The sequence below is a fragment of the Taudactylus pleione genome, unplaced genomic scaffold (genome assembly GCF_031769625.1).
Source record: "Taudactylus pleione unplaced genomic scaffold, aTauple2 ptg000016l, whole genome shotgun sequence".
NCBI classification, from domain to species: Eukaryota; Metazoa; Chordata; class Amphibia; order Anura; family Myobatrachidae; genus Taudactylus; species Taudactylus pleione.
Window position 1 is genome coordinate 31006167 of NW_028284418.1, and position 16348 is coordinate 31022514.

A 16348-nucleotide genomic window follows, 5' to 3' on the forward strand; every position below is an offset into this window, starting at 1 on the left:
TTTAATGAGTCAATTAAATATGATTATGATGTCCGCAGTATTCAGATTTGATGATGATTGATGATTTGAGACTCTTTCATTTTGCCTGCAGTGGGCACTATATACACCGGCTGATCCTAATGCAGAATAAACAGTCATTATTGTTTTCCTCTTCCTTTTTAATTTATTTGTATGTCTCAGTTATGCAGTTCTCTATACAGAGATACGTGTAGGATAATATATATATTTTTTACATTGTGAACCAATAGACACTAGTGTAAATGAAAATATTCAGCTTACAGTCTGCCAAACAAGTGCAATTATTTCATTTTGTATTGTATCTCATGTTCATGTAATAAAAGTCATGTTCAGTAAAAGGTCATTGTTGCATTTTATTCTAATCTCAGTGTACCATTATGTTTTCAACACCCTGGACCTCATTCTGTATTGGCTGGAACAGTCAGCTTGATCCCTTATGCTAACGCAGGTTACTACCTGCCTAGACGAGTATCCTTATAGGTTAACCACTGTTTTTCTTTTGCAAACACTACTGTAATCATTACCATTGGGACTTACACCCACCACATGGTGCGTGCAAGATGTCTGTCTGTAATGGGAAACAATCGGGAAGCCGACTGCCTATATACCGGCAGCCGGCTTCCCGACTGTCTTATCCCGGCAAGGGTGAAATGCCGGGCGTCTAGATGTAGACGCCCGCATTTCCCCGACGCCGGGAGACCGGCGCCCGGCATCACGATCGTAGTGATGCCGGGCGCCGCGAACGGACAGCCGCGGGGGGGGGGGAGGGTTAGGTTTAGGGCTCCCTGGGGGGACTTAGGGTTAGGCACCCCCCCGGGAGACTTAGGTTTAGGTAGAGGGGAAGGGGGTGGTTAGGGTTAGGCACTTAGAGGGGGGATTAGGGTTAGGCACTTAGAGGGGGAAGTTAGGGTTAGGCACCCCTAAGGAGGGTTAGGGTTAGGGGGGTTAGGTTAGTGGATACTTACCTATCCACGATCGGGATTTCCAGCGCTGTCGGGCTTCCGCTGCGTCGCACTCTGCTCCTGTCAGGCTGCCGCTGATGGGTATTTCATACCCATTCCGTCTGTAACAGGCTTCCCATCTTCATCAGCATGCCACAAAAGAGCACAGAAGATAGCCTACGAATTCTGTGCAATTGCATAGCAGCCACCCAGAAACTTCCATTTCACGGGATCAGTGGTCTGACAATGGACAGATCAGACTGTCTGTTTCTTTCCCTGACTGTGTGTATATTACTTCTCATGTGATGTCTGCTATCGCTTTCTACAGTGCATGCGCAGTTTGTAGATATCCACGGGATCCGTCCCCATTTGGACTTTAGTCCACTTAGAATTAGCCCCCCTGTGTTAATTGTCAGAAGTGTCAGGTAAAATTCAGGATGAGCACGGTATGTATTAAGCACCAAAATGCGCTAACCTCCATAAACTGCAGTTTTCAGAGGTTAACCAAAACACATGGTCCCTCATATGTATTAAGATAGTCTGCAGAAGAATTCGGAGATCTCTGTTGTGGACCATCGGCACAGCAGTCTATACAATTCTATGGGGTTGCAATGTGCCCATGTGCATAAAGCTCCAGAAAGCAAGCATTTACACAAGAGAACGTTATATTCATATTCAGTAATGTATGACACTCAGCATAGATTTCTGTCTCATTTATTGTGACTATGCTGGCCGCCATGTAACGGAAGTATCTGTACTTCTAATATTATGATATATTGCCAATAATACTTTGCTGCTTCTCATTATATCAAATTAAGAGCATTATTTTGCTAAAACACATTGTTGTTGCTTCTTACTAAGCACAAAACGGTGCTTTAATTTATATATTTTATTCCTGTATGTCTATTAACAAGTTTTATTAAAAGTTAAGTTTATATATACGAGTGTCCCCTGTTTTTTGCCATATTGTTTCCTCTCAGGGGTGCACCCCCACAAATGTGATTCCTGGTGATACAAGTCTCAGTAGAATTTAATTAGTGGGCTACATACTGATTTTTTTAATATAATTATTGTATCATTCGTTTTGACTTACCTGTGCTTAGGTTTTTCTCCCCAATTCCCCCTTTCCCCCTTGTGATCACAGTAAGTACCCAGAGAGGGATCCCAAGGATCCTCACCCATCTCCCCACGGCTTGCACATGCACTGGCCAACGGCCGCACCTATACAATAAGATTCCCAGGTCATAAACCCAGAAGCCCTCTCATTGCAAGGGACTACTCTTAGCAAAAGAACTGTCCTGGGTATATGTAATCATGTATTCAGTGTTAATATACACCAGTATACAGGCGGTAAGGGCAGGATGTTGCGATACATGATACATCTCACATGGATCCATGAAAACACTCTGCCCAACATTGCCCTCTAATGACAAAACCACTGTTTGTCACAAGTTGCTGTCGCGGCTTGTTACCATCACGCCGCATCCGCCGGCCGCAGGGTCTGACAACCTCCCCGGTCACCAGGCACTGTGGACGCCGAACTGGGACTGCGCCCACGGTTGCTGGGAGACCAAGACGCCGGACGGCAGCGGGTGCTGCTGGGTCTGCCAGACAGACGTGCAGTGTCCCTGCTATTAGCTGTCTTATCAATCTGTGCACCCGCAGCTCATTGGTAGAGGATCTTTTATTAGTCTGTAACAGCTCCACATCGCCGGTGATATTTTCCACCTCGTGTGTGAATCCTGGTTCCTGTCAGCCTGTCGGTGTCTCGGTCTGCTGGTATCCTGCCAGTTTGTGCGTTGGACTGCCCTATCTGTGTCCCTGAACATCTTTGTGCTTTTATATCCAGTCTCAGTCTGCGGCCTCATGCATCCTCTGCATTCACCTCTCGGTGGCGACTACCTCCTCTGTCTTACAGCCATCTATGCCTGCCGCTCATGTTACCTTCCTCTGCAGCGCTGCCTGTGGTCTAGCTTCTATCTCCACCTAGGTGGCAATTTGGCACCAGTGCCGCACCTCCGCCCTCAAGGCTGTATCACGGCCCTCAAGGTTGCACAGCTGCCAACAAAGTCGCAGCTTGGCCCTCAAGGCCGCACCTAGGCACCAGTGCTGCACCTCAGCCCTCAAGGCCGCATCAGAGCCCTCTATGTCACACTGCTGCCATCAGAATTGCACCTCAGCCCTCAAGGCCGCACCTAGGCACCAGTGCCGTACTTCGGCCCTCAAGACCGCACCTCGGCACCTGTGCCCTCAAGGCCGTATTGTCTTTCCAAAGACATCCTTTGGCCCTCAAGGCTGCATCTCGACACCAGTGCCATACTTCGGCCATCAAGACCACACCTTGGCCCTCAAGACCGCATCGTGCTTTCAGAGCCGCACTTCGGCTCTTAAGGCCGCATCTCGACCCTCAAGGTTGAAACTTACCACCAAAGCTGCATCTAGGCTCCATTAACAACCACTAGCCGCATACATCCTCTGATCAGCAGGATTGATGTGTAAGCCCCTACTGTTTTAAAATCATGCGGCCACCTAAGTACCGGTCAGCGTTTGCAGCTCTAAGGGAACAGCGGGTGGCTGTTATTGGAAGAAGCTTCGCCAGTCTGACTCTAGAGTCTTTCACGTTGGTACCTAGTAACACTGTTCTAGTGTTCTATGCCCCAAAGATAATTATTTTGACGTTAGTTGATAAACCCCTGCCTTCATTGCAGCAACCTATTATGTAGACAGATTTATAAATATTCCACCCTGGTATAAGTCAACATTGAAACCTGATGAATACATCAAAATGTATTTTGGCAGCTCTTAATATCATTATAGAGTATGGTTAATAGTTTATGTAGTGTTATAATTGTATTTTTTAAAATAGTCACTAAAGTGGTTTTAAAAAAGTTTATCAACCATTTCAAATTAATTGCATTCATTTAATAATTATACCTAAAATATGATTTGATATTCATCATCTGCTAAGTTAAAATGAAGTTAATAAAGCACCTGCAATCAAAAATATAAATGCACTGTAATAATGTAACCGCTTAACTTTTCCAAATGTTAGTGTTGGTTTGTTCTTGAGAATTCTCTGTTTACTTTTGTTTGCTAAATTCTTAAATTATTCACTGATTTTCCTCTGCCCCACAAATCAATCTGTGACCAAAGTGGCTGGTCCTGACATGTAAGTGCATGCAATGATTAATCACATGGAAGCAGCTTTTGCTACAGTACAAAGAAGATGATTATGTTTTGTGACAGCTGCATTGTGTGTGTGTTTTATTTTTACTGCTAATTACAACAATTAAAATTCCCAGATAGAGAAAGCAGAAGGAGCAGATGAACATGATGAACTAATACCTCTTTTCGATCACCTGGGATTTTGAACGCAGGTCCAACCTGGATGCAACCCGGCTGACACCCCTTTTAGACAGGCGGCTTATACCCAGGTCGGCCACGTCAGTGCAGTGCTGGCGCTTGGAGATGCCAGGCTGGACCTGGGTTTTTTTAAGGAACCTTTCAGACTAAACAAAATCCCAGGTTCACGTGCAATAACCCGGATTTTTATGCTTGCCTGAAAGTGGTATATCAGTGTCCATCTGTGACTACCATCGAAGACACAAAAACCATCTATCGTTTGCACCCCTCAATGGCCACCATTCCTGGGGGCACAGCGGGCTACGGTCCATTTAAAAACAGGGTGGGGCTTAAAAGACACTGGGGGCAGGGCTAAGCTCCATCTCGTCAAAAACAAAACATTGGCCCTCATTCAGAGCCACTCGCTAGCGGCAGTACGCTCATTCCGAGCGATGTTCGCACATCTGCGCATGCGTACGGTTTTTAGTACGCATGCGCGAACCAGTCAGTGCGGCCGAAAATCGTTGGTACGCAATATAGCGAGGGCCTGCTATTTTGAGTGACAGAATGAGGCATATGTGGGTGGTAACAGGGGAAGGTGCTTGAAAACGGGGAGTGGAGATCCGAACGCAGGCGTGCTTAAAGGTCAAAACGGGCGTTTTAAGGGAGTGCATAATTAATACAGCAGCGTCATTGACCACGTCACTTGGTTTTTTTTAACTCAGAACTGCTCGCAAAATAGCGGTTGAAAACACCAACCACAAGAATAGCGAGCAGTTCATACGCTGTACGATGTACTCGATTAATCTAATAAATAGCGGACATGACGTATGGTGCGTGCGGCCAGGGGGCGTTTTTATCAAAAAAACGAGCGTATGTTTTGCTCGCTCGTTCAGACTTAGAGGTGGGAACAGACTGCAATTTGCGAACGGATCATTTGAATAGCCACCCCTTGTTTTTGAACGAACGACCACAAATAGCGAACGGCTCTGAATCAGGCCCATTGTCTCCCACTCATCCATCGATGGTGGAGAACCACAGACTCTCTGGCTCTGATGGCGAAACCATCGACAGTTAACCATTGCTTGCTAACTATCGATGATTGATGGCCATCCCTAAACTGAGGTCTTGGGTTTGATTCCCACCTCAGCCCTAACTGTGGAGTTCGTATGTTCTCCCTGTGCTTGTATGATTGCTATGTGTTTAGTGCAGATTTGCAACTATAAGTAATGTAATAATTCTTGGAGTTCACTGATTAACATGCTCTTTATATAATGCTAGATCAAGAGAATTACAAGCACCAAGTGGTTGTTTAAAGATAAAATGACAGTGTAAATCCATTAAAAAACTTTTAAATATACATGAAAATTACACACTATGGCACACATTAATAGGAGGTTTTCATGGAGATTCCTCTGCAGACCCTAAATGACACAGCCATAAACAGCTTACCATAGGTAGGATTATAGACCGGCTAGAAATAGGATTAATCCTATGTTGAAAAACCAACAACACAGAAATTATGCCTATTTATTAAACAAATTAAAGTGAGTTGCTTCTCCTTAACATTAAGTTTTACTGAAGGTAATTAAAATACAATAACATTCTGGTCTGGTCCTGTTTGGGGTGGATATTGCAAGTGATCAAAGGATCTTAGGTAAAGTATGCACGACACTGGAATGTAACAGCCTGTGGGCCTGATTCAGACCCGGTCGCAAGCGCTGTGCACTCGCAACTGGGTCGATGGTAGGCCAGTGCGCATGCGCGAGACCCGGATAGCGACGGGCACTCCGTTGCTCCGGGTCTCGTACCAAAGGGGGCGTGCTGTCGATGTTGAGTGACAGCACGCCCCCTTTGGTGGGTGGGCCGGGGGCGTGGCTGCCCAGACGGAGGCGTTCCCATGGGAACGCCTACCGTCTGGGGCCGGCCCCACTGACATCACAAGTGATGTCAGTGGGAGAGCTTTCGGCTCTGTTAGAGCCGAAAGCTCTCTGGGGCTTGCGGCAGCGAGACCCTACCACAAGGGTCTCGTCGCATACCCGATGGTCTTGACCATCGCGACCATCATCATGGCCGCTCGCTATAGCTGTGGGTGGTCACCAGCAGCTATGCGAGCAGCCAGGAGGCCGTTCTGAAAAAAAAAAAATGCCCGACCCTGATTCAGAGCGAGCATCTGTCAGAGCATCCGGCTCTGAATCAGGCCCAGTCTTCCTTGTAGCTCTGTATTGTACATCAGCCATATTCAGTGCCAGATTAATGTTGACAAGGGCCTGGAGCTGAAATTTATGAAGGGCCTATTGTGTGCTGCTGCAAGGGGTGTGACCAGCACTGTCGGATTTACCAAGCTACAGAACGTGAATCTTATAGTAGTCTACATTTTGCATGCAGATGCACCCGCAGTCTCACATAGAATATAGGCATGCAGCATATCATTTTAATCAGCATAAGCTGTTTGTGCATCCTATTTGCATTGCTTTGTGAATAAGATGCATTTTAAAGGGAAAAAAGTTGCATGCAAAAGATGCTCGGCACTATCAAGTGCTGTTTAACGCTCAAAGAGGCTAGATGAATGTGGACATATCTGTAATACAGAAAGCATCTCAGTGTCCGCCATATAATACAGAGAGCATTGTAGTGACTGTTATATAATACAGAAAGCATCATAGAGACCGCCATATAATACAGACAGCATTACAGTGACCGCCAAATAATACACCAAGCATCCAAGTGACTGCTAATACACAGCTACACACCATGGCTCTTCCATTGGGATAAATCATACAACAAGCTGCTGGCAGTTCTATATACGTATACAGGGGCAAATGCAGGATCTCTAAAGGGGGGGTTTCCACGTCACACCACTAAAGTGGGCATGACCACCATGCAAGGGGGTGTGGGTATATTTATGGCTAATTTTAGGGCACATCCACATGAAATATGATGCCTTAAGCTAGGTATCCACTAAAGCAACTTGAGTGGCTGAACGGCAGCCGGCTGACCAAGTGGGCAATTTGGTAAGTGATGCATACTTACCAAAGGGCCGCTCGATGTCTGAAAAAACAACACAGCTTGGCGGGCATTTAAATTTGCCCGCCCAGTTGTGATGCAGGGGCGGATCTAGACTTTTCTTGTAGGGGGGGGAGGTTCCTCCCATTTTCAGGCAATAACCTTACGTCATCGCTTTGTGTATCCATTCCTGTCTCCATCTATTTATCTTTTTGCTTCTTCTTTCCTTTTTTCCCCTTTCATTTTCAATTTTACACTCTGCTCCTTTGTTATGTGACATGTATGCTATGTGCATGGCTGCAGTAAGAAGGCCCCCCACATGAAAATACCAAACATAAGGGCTTTGCATAAAAGAAAGAAAAAAACACATAGGCCCCAGCATGAAAAAAAAACAACAAACATATTCGCTACCACATGAGAAAAAACCCATAAAAAATTAAATAAAAAATTTCGATCAATATCCATCACACTTACTGTCAGCCTGATTCTGTGAGCTTGTGGTGGGCTGCTGTGGCATCCTTAATGTGGCTGCTTGGCATTGGTGGCTAGTGCAGACTCAGGGGGAGCAGTGACAGTCCTCTCCTCTGAGCAGTCCTCTCCTGGCACTAAGCAGTCAGTGCCAAGGAATCCCTGAATGGTTCCTTGAATGTACTGCAATGCATTCACTGCCACAGCGCAGCTTCCGCCTTCCTCCACTCCAGAAAGCGCCACATTGAAGCTCAATCTTGGGACAGTGAGTCAGAGCAGACTGTATGTGGGCCGCAGCTGATGCCTGTGCCTGCCCCCTTAGTCCTCTCCTCCTCTAAGCAGCCTCAGTGACAGGCTGTTAGTCAGAGAGGCAGGCGGATCACTCAGTGATGTGGAGGGAAGGGCTTGAAGTGGCAACCACGGGTGCCTCCACAGCTCACCCCGGCCGTCTCCGTCTGCCCTGCCTGGAGCTGCACTGCTGCCTGCAGGATCAGCAGGTGGGCGGGGTTGAGGCTGTTTGTTACGAGGGGCGTTCGCACTTCTCACCCCCACACCCCCCCCGCCCGATCCGCCACAGTTGTGATGTCAGTATGGGTGGTTCCTACGGCTAGTGCGTGGGTTGTCAGTGGGTCACCTGTACACAAAGGCAGAGATACCAATATATATGCAGGATATATCGGCATTGTCTGTGTTGCAGAGCCGACCTGATATGTCTGTGAACAACGTCGTTCACAGACATATCGTCTGTACAGAACCGCAAATGCACTTTGCTATATGTTATTTGCTGGCTGCACGAATGGCATATTGCATAGTGTGTACCAGCATCACACTCACAAGGCAGGAATGAGGCTTAAATGGGCAGTACCTGTATTTTATTTTTTTTATATAGATAAAAGGGACTCACTTGATTCTTCCCCAGTGCAGGTCCCACTTCTCCCTGCACCCCCAGCACTGGGCAAACTAGCAGGCACTGTTTCTGCTCACCTCTTCTCTTGGGTTTCCACTTCATGCACACACTCTCCTACAGAGGGTCCCTGGAAATCTTCTTACAAGCCAGTTCATCTGCTCCTATCCCTCCTGCACTTCTCAATGCTCGACGACTCCTCCCTATCCCATTCATTGCCTCCCTGCCACAGATGTGTCACTGCAGGGTCCCGTCTGCACCGAGTAACAACACTATGCTTTGCTCCATTGATGACCTGGGGGGGCGGAGCTTCGGCCGGTCCGGGGGCGGAGCTTCGGACGATTCGGGGCGGAGCTTCGAACGGTCCGGGGGCAGAGCGTCGGGTGGCCCTGAGGGTAGGCGAGGTTTCAGGTGGCCGGGGACTCCAGGGTAGGGTAGCCAGGACTCCAGGAGGTTAATGATCGGAGTAGTGACAGGAAGAAAAAAAATTGCCTGTCATCACTGCTTACTCTACAGAGGATGCTGAGGGCCTATTTTCATGGGGAGGCCTGGAGCTGTAGCTCCACCCGCCCCATTGTTAATCCGGCCGTGGCCATATTGTTCAATATAACCCTTTTTTCTGGCACAGATTTGTCCCTTTTCATCATTTTATGTTGTTCAGTGTGTGTGTGTGTACTGTATGTATGTATATGTGTGTGTGTGTATATATATATATATATATATATATATATATACATATATATACACACACACACACAGTGGGGCAAAAAAGTATTTGGACAGCCACCGATTGTGCAAGTTGTTGCACTTTAAAAGATGAGAGGTCTGTAATTTCCATCATAGGTACACTTCAACTGTGAGAGACAGCATCAGAACAAAAAATTCCGGATATCACATTGTATGATTTTTAAACAATTTATTTGTAGATTCTTGCGGAAAATAAATATTTGGACTTTGGCTTTCACAGACCTGTTACTTCTTATTTAGGAAGCTCATCTATCCTCCACTCGTTACCTGTATTAATGGCACCTGTATGAACTGGTTAACTGTATAAAAGACACCTGTCCACACCCTCAAACAGTCAGACTGCAACCTTTCCTCCATGGCCAAGACCAGAGAGCTGTCGAAGGACACCAGGGACAAAATTGTAGACCTGCACAAGGCTGGGATGAGCTACTCGATAATAGGCAAGCAGCTTGGTGAGAAGAGATCAACTGTTGGCGCAATTATTTAAAAAATGGAAGAAATACAAAATCACTGGCAATCTCCCTCGACCAGGTGCTCCATGCAAGATCTCACCTCGTGGGGTATCAATGATCTTGAGAACGGTGAGGGATCAGCCCAGAACTACACGGGGGGACCTGGTCAATGACCTCAAGAGAGCTGGGACCACAGTCACAAAGGTTACCATTAGTAACACACTACTTCGTCATGGATTCATATCCTGCAGCGCCCAAAAGGTCCCCCTGCTTAAGCCAGCACATGTCCAGGCCCATCTAAAGTTTGCCCGTGACCATCTGGATGATCCAGAGGAGGATTGGGAGAATGTCATGTGGTCAGATGAGACCAAAATAGAACTTTTTGGTATAAACTCCACACGCCGTGTTTGGAGGGAGAAGAATGATGGGTTGCATCCCAAAAACACCATACCCACTGTGAAGCATGGGGGTGGAAAACATGCTTTGGGGATGCTTTTTTGCAAAAGGGACAGGACGACTAATCCGTATTACAGACAGGATGAATGGGGCCATGTATCGTGACATTTTGGAGAAAAACCGCCTTCCCTCAGTAAGAGCATTGAAGATGCAACGTGGCTGGGTCTTCCAGCATGACAATGACCCCAAACACACCGCCCGCAACTAAGGAGTGGCTCTGTAAGAAGCATTTCAAGGTCCTGGATTGGCCTAGCCAGTCTCCAGACCTCAACCCAATACAAAATCTGTGGAGGGAGTTGAAAGTCCGTGTTGCCCGGCGACAGCCCCAAAACATGACACATCTAGAGAAGATCTGAATTGAAGAGTGGGCCAAAATACCTGCTGCAGTGTGTGCTAACCTGGTCAAGAACTACAGGAAACGTTTGACCTCTGTAATTGCCAACCGAGGTTACTTTACAAAGTATTGAGTTAAACTTTTTGATTGTCCAAATATTTTTTTTCAGAAAGAATATACATATAAATTGTTTAAAAATCATACAATGTGATTTCCGGAATATTTTGTTCTGATTCTGTCTCTCACAGTTGAAATGTACCTATGATGGAAATTACAGACCTCTCTCATCTTTTAAAGTGCAACAACTTGCACAATCTGTGGCTGTCCATTACTTTTTGCCCCACTGTATATATAATTTTTTTTTTTGCATTGAGCATTTAGCAGCAAATAGTGGAGTGCTAGAGAGCAATATATTTTTTTGCATATGTTGTGTTATGTACCTTTATACAACCTAGGATATCCTTTGTGGATCTATAGGAGATAATAGACATATACAGTAGTATTTCTGTGCAGAACATATGTACATTCTCTAAATCAGAGGCAATGCTCTTAAGTGTGTCTCCTGGGGTAGTAATTTAAAATGAGATGCAATATTTGGTTTCATTTACATCCTCATATTATTCACTATTGAAAACATTTTCAATTCTTATTACAAAGTTTAAAGCATTTTTGGAGATCACCAACAATCTTGTGACTAGGGGGCCTATTCATCATTTTAATTATCAGGGGCCGGGTGACCCCCGATAATTAAAATTCTGAGTTGTCGCAAGTGAAGCTTGTGTGTGACTTGGCAGTGCTAGTGTGCCTGCATTAACTCTGGTTCACACAGGAGCACAATCCCCCGGTGTCCGGCGGAAGTGGCCATGAAGAGATTCAAAATGGTCCCTCTCCACAACCCAGGACTCCTTCCCATAGGAAGAGTGCAGGGTACGGGAACAACCGTCATCTGAAGTTGGCGAATGGTTCCGCAGTCAAGCTCCAAAAATGTTGTATTTTCAGAGCTTGATGAATTTAGGTCCCCATACTAGTGTATGGGGACAGCTGGCCAGATCGGGGCTGAAATGTAAGCAGGAGATATCGGTGCTATCTCCTGCATTACCTTTATAATGAATAGCCCTGGCACTTAATTTATACAAAAGTAGGTACAAATTTTAATTTTCGCTTTTGGAACAGTATAAGTTAAGTGATGATGAATAGACCCCTAGGAGATCATAGCAATTACTGTACGTTTCTGTCAGTTCTCTACCTGGTATATGTTTATCATGTTGACATGGTCTGAATGTCGACATGGACAATGCCGACAGACTGTTTTAGGGTTAAGGTTAGGCTGCGGTTAGTTAAGACCCATGAAAAACCGCATGTTCGTCATTAAGACCATGTTGACATCCTGATGGTTGACATTTTGTACCACACCCTCTTCCCCCACTTCCACACCATGTATGCTAGCTTGACACTCTCTTCTTCCTCCTCTCTCTTTATTGTCCTTTTGGTCCTGCTCACCCCCTAATAAGCCCAACACCTGCCCATCTACCTGCTATACCTCTTCCCAGCGAACGCCCTCATTTCTCATGTGCCCTCTGGAACGCCAGGTCTGTCTGTACAATAGTCTCAAGAATAGTATATACATACCTCCTAACTGTCCCCAATTCCAGTTGGACAGCACAGTCTTCCCATGATCAGGATGTTTGTCATGATTTGCAATACTTTGGGCGGTATTTCCATAAAAGCAACATAAAAATGGTGGTTTATGTGAAATATATCACCCGGGATGGGGCAGCCACTCCCTCTATGATGCAGTCACGTCCCCTAAACGAACTACCATTGGCCAATCTTGGGGGGTATGCACATTAATTCTACGAAAGGCAAAAACAGTTGTGTATGCAAAAGGCTGATACTAGGATAAAACAGCATATGTGCCCGGATTACGGCAGGAGATGATGTGGCTTGGCAATGATAGTAGTAATTGCTAAAGATACAATACCCAACAGTGTTCTCCCCAGGCTGTTTTCTGCGGGCGCATCGCCCGGCAGAAACAGCCTGCCGCCCTGCACTTTCCTCCGCCGACCCCTCCTTTGGAACGCTGGCCTCTGAAGTGACCAGAGGCTAAAGAAGCCTCCGATCGCTTCAGAGGCAAGCGTTCCTAGTGATGCACTGCGTGGGTGACGTCACCCGTTACGTGAGGAGCCTGCCCCGCGTGCCTGCTGGATCTAGTTAGATCCAGTCAGCTTGAGGTAACGGGAGTGGGAGCGGCCAGCAAGTAAAGGTAAGTTCTGGGCTGGGACCAGGGCCAGGAAGGGTCTGGGGGCACTGCCTTAGGGGCACTATTTAAGCCTGGGGGCACTGCATAAGGGACACTATTTAAACCTGGGGGCACTGCATAAGGGGCCAGCCTGGGGGCACTGTATAAGGGACTATTTAAACCTGTGGGCACTACATAAGGGGCCAGCCTGGGGGCACTGCATAAGGGACACTATTTAAGCCTGGGGTACTGCATAAGGGGTTAGTCTGGGGGCACTGCATAAGGGCAAAGCTAAACTACAGGGGGCAATGCATAAAGGGGAAAACTACAGGGGGCACTGCATAATGGGAACTTTTGACAGAGCCAGTGGGGGAGCAGCCTGAGACCTGTAGGGATGGATTGGTAAGGGAGTTACCCCTTTTCCCGGCGCGCATAATTGCAAAGGCCCCCACCCGGCTACTTTTTGATCCCACCCGGCTGGAAAGATTTTTTTTGGGGAGAACACTGCCCAATTTGTACATGATATAGAACTTTATAAATTGTCATATACTTAAGACTGTCTAAAAAATAAAGAATATGACAGCGTGTACAATTTAATTAAATTCTGGAATAAGGTATATGGCATAGGAGCAGTTCTTAAAATGTAAATTTAATATAGACAAATAACATAATTATGAGGTAAAAACACACAAATATGTAAACCCTGGGCACCTATAAAGACTTTATTATTTTTTCACATACAATCTATTTTATAGTGTTCAAACACAGATTATCTGTAGCTGTCTGCAAATAAAGACAGCAGTTTGCCACTATAGGGGGTATATTTACTAAAGAGTAGGTTTTTAGAAGTGGAGATGTTGCCCATAGCAACCAATCAGATTCTACTTATTTATATAGCACCTTCTAGAACAGGGATGGGAACCTCCTGCCCGGGGGCCTTATAAGGCCCTCGGAATAATTTGGTCTGGCCCTCTGAGCTTTTTTTCTGCTAGCCTCATCTGCCTAGCAGGATGCCGAGAATGGCACACTGCAGCCAGAATCTATGCAGCAGTGCCACCATGAGCGTCCTTAGGATGCTTCAGACGGTCACATCGCTGCCCTTATTTTATATATATCAAAATGGCCCTCTGCAGAAAAAAGGTTCCCCACCCCTGTTCTAGAAGATAATAGCTAGAATCTGTTTGGTTGCTATGGGCAACATCTCCACTTCTAAAAACCTGCACTTTAGTAAATATACCCCTAGAGATCCAGAACGTGTGACTTGAGATGTATAGCTGCATATTGGCGGCACAATTGGACTCTCTCTTATGTATGATAATAACTCTCTCCCAGAGCCGTAGCTACACTTTTTGGTGCCCTGTGCCAGAAAGAGCATTGGGCAAAGGGACATAATGCACCCATGGGGAAGGGCCAGGGAAGAGATGGGGGAGGCCAGGAGATGTTGGGGATGAAATAAGAGGAAGGTACAAGTGAGAATGATAATAAACAGAATTTTGACAGGCCCAAACAGCGCCCCCTGTGGTGCCTTGTGCGATGGCACTGGCCGTACTACCCTAGCTACGGCCCTGCTGTCTCCCACTGTAAGAATGGAAGGTCTCCAACTCTGGTAGCACTGGCCCATGAAGGTTAGCTGCACACCAGCAGCAAAGGACCGGCCTTCTCTTGGAAACATATAGGACAGAAGTGGGTGAGTGGGAGTGATCACAGTAAAAACAAGTATGAGTCTTCATCTAGTGATTATCCCATAAGCGCTGCATAGGTAATGAGAAGTACTGCTGCAGCAGAAGGTTGGTAAAACCGCTGTACTGTGCATAGAAATAATAGCTGTAATAATTAGTCTATTTAATATGTGTTCTCTTGGGCATAATAGATTCCAGGTGATACTGATATTGCTACAGTATATTACATTTTTTAAACCGTGTCTCATTGCTTCTCCCTTGTGTGCCTTGCACATAATACAGTCTACCTGTGTCTGGAATGTGTTATGAATAAATACTAAACTTGCACTTACCATGTATAATACATTTAAATACAGGCACAAAGAGAGAAAAAAAGGATTCATTAAATACAAACATTTATTGTCTTCACTTTTAAAAACTCATATGAGAATCTGCTTTCCTACCACAGACCAATTGCAAATATCAAATAATATATGGATCAAGACGGGCATTTAAAGGCAGGAGGTGATCTGTGTGTACATTTCTGTGGGCCCCTCACCTCTGTAAAAAATGGTGTTGCAGAGGATAACACAGAACCAGAGTTTCTGCGAGTGAGCCATGGGGCAAGTACATGCAATGGATGCAGGAAGTGCACTGGATCAAGACACAGCCAATCAGAAGTGGCCACTAATCGCCATCATCAGTAGAGCCAATTATATGACTCCTGACAAGCACATACTGTTTGTGCCATGAGCAGCATTTACTGTGCTCAAACCATATTTGCAGGCACCCCACCCCTCCCCGTTACGCCAAGGTGTGAGTCTGAGGCGCATAATGTGTCCGAATATGGAGGAAATCAGATTTGTTTGAGCAGATAAAGGGGCTGATTCTGAGTCGGAAGCAAAATGCCTGTGTTTGCATGATGCAGCGGGAGCCTGATTTACTGCCTTATGCTAATAAGAGTTTCCGTAGGGCTAATGTGAGGTTCTGCGCGGCTTCAAGCGGGAAGCTGCTGTGCTCACTGATTTTTTCATCCACACCTGCAACAGTCATCATTAGTATCGGCACTTGCCATAGTCCCAGGCTAGATGCAATAAATGCGTTTGAAACAGACGTCCCTTCTCCGTATGTACGCCTGAGAACAGCGCAAAACTCTAGGTAGACGCCCAAAAGACTCCCGCAAGACAACAGTTCCGTGCGACAGCACTGTTGCTGCCCAGATCCCGCCTCGACACGCCCATTTCATTCAAATACAGATCCAACTAATATCCGTTTGACTGAGAATAGGATGAAAATACGCAAAAAAGCATTAATTCTCCTCTGCGAACGTGCTGTGTGCTAACATGTCTCTGAAAAGAGATCCGTCTGACTAAGAGTCCTCATTCAGAGACGGACGCTAATGCGATCGCAGCTGTGATTTCATACGCAATGCAGCAGCGAAAATATGCTGTAAGCAAAGATCACCCGAGCATAAAGACGCCCACTGCTACCTTCTTACCTGCGTGCAACAACGCATACCTGTGTAAATATTGGTAACATCGCCGCACAACGGCTGTGGAGACTGAACAGAGAGGGTGGGTAGTGTAGGGCTGGGGAGAGGTGCTGTGCTGTTCTGTCTGCTGTGTCCTGTTCTGTCTGCTGTGTCCTGGGTTGGTGCTGATGATCCATCAGGGCTGGTGCTGTGCTGTCTGCTGTGTCCATCAGGGCTGTTGCTGTGCTGTCTGCTGTGTCCATCAGGGCTGTTGCTGATCCATCTGGGCTGGTGGTGTCTGCTGTGTCCATC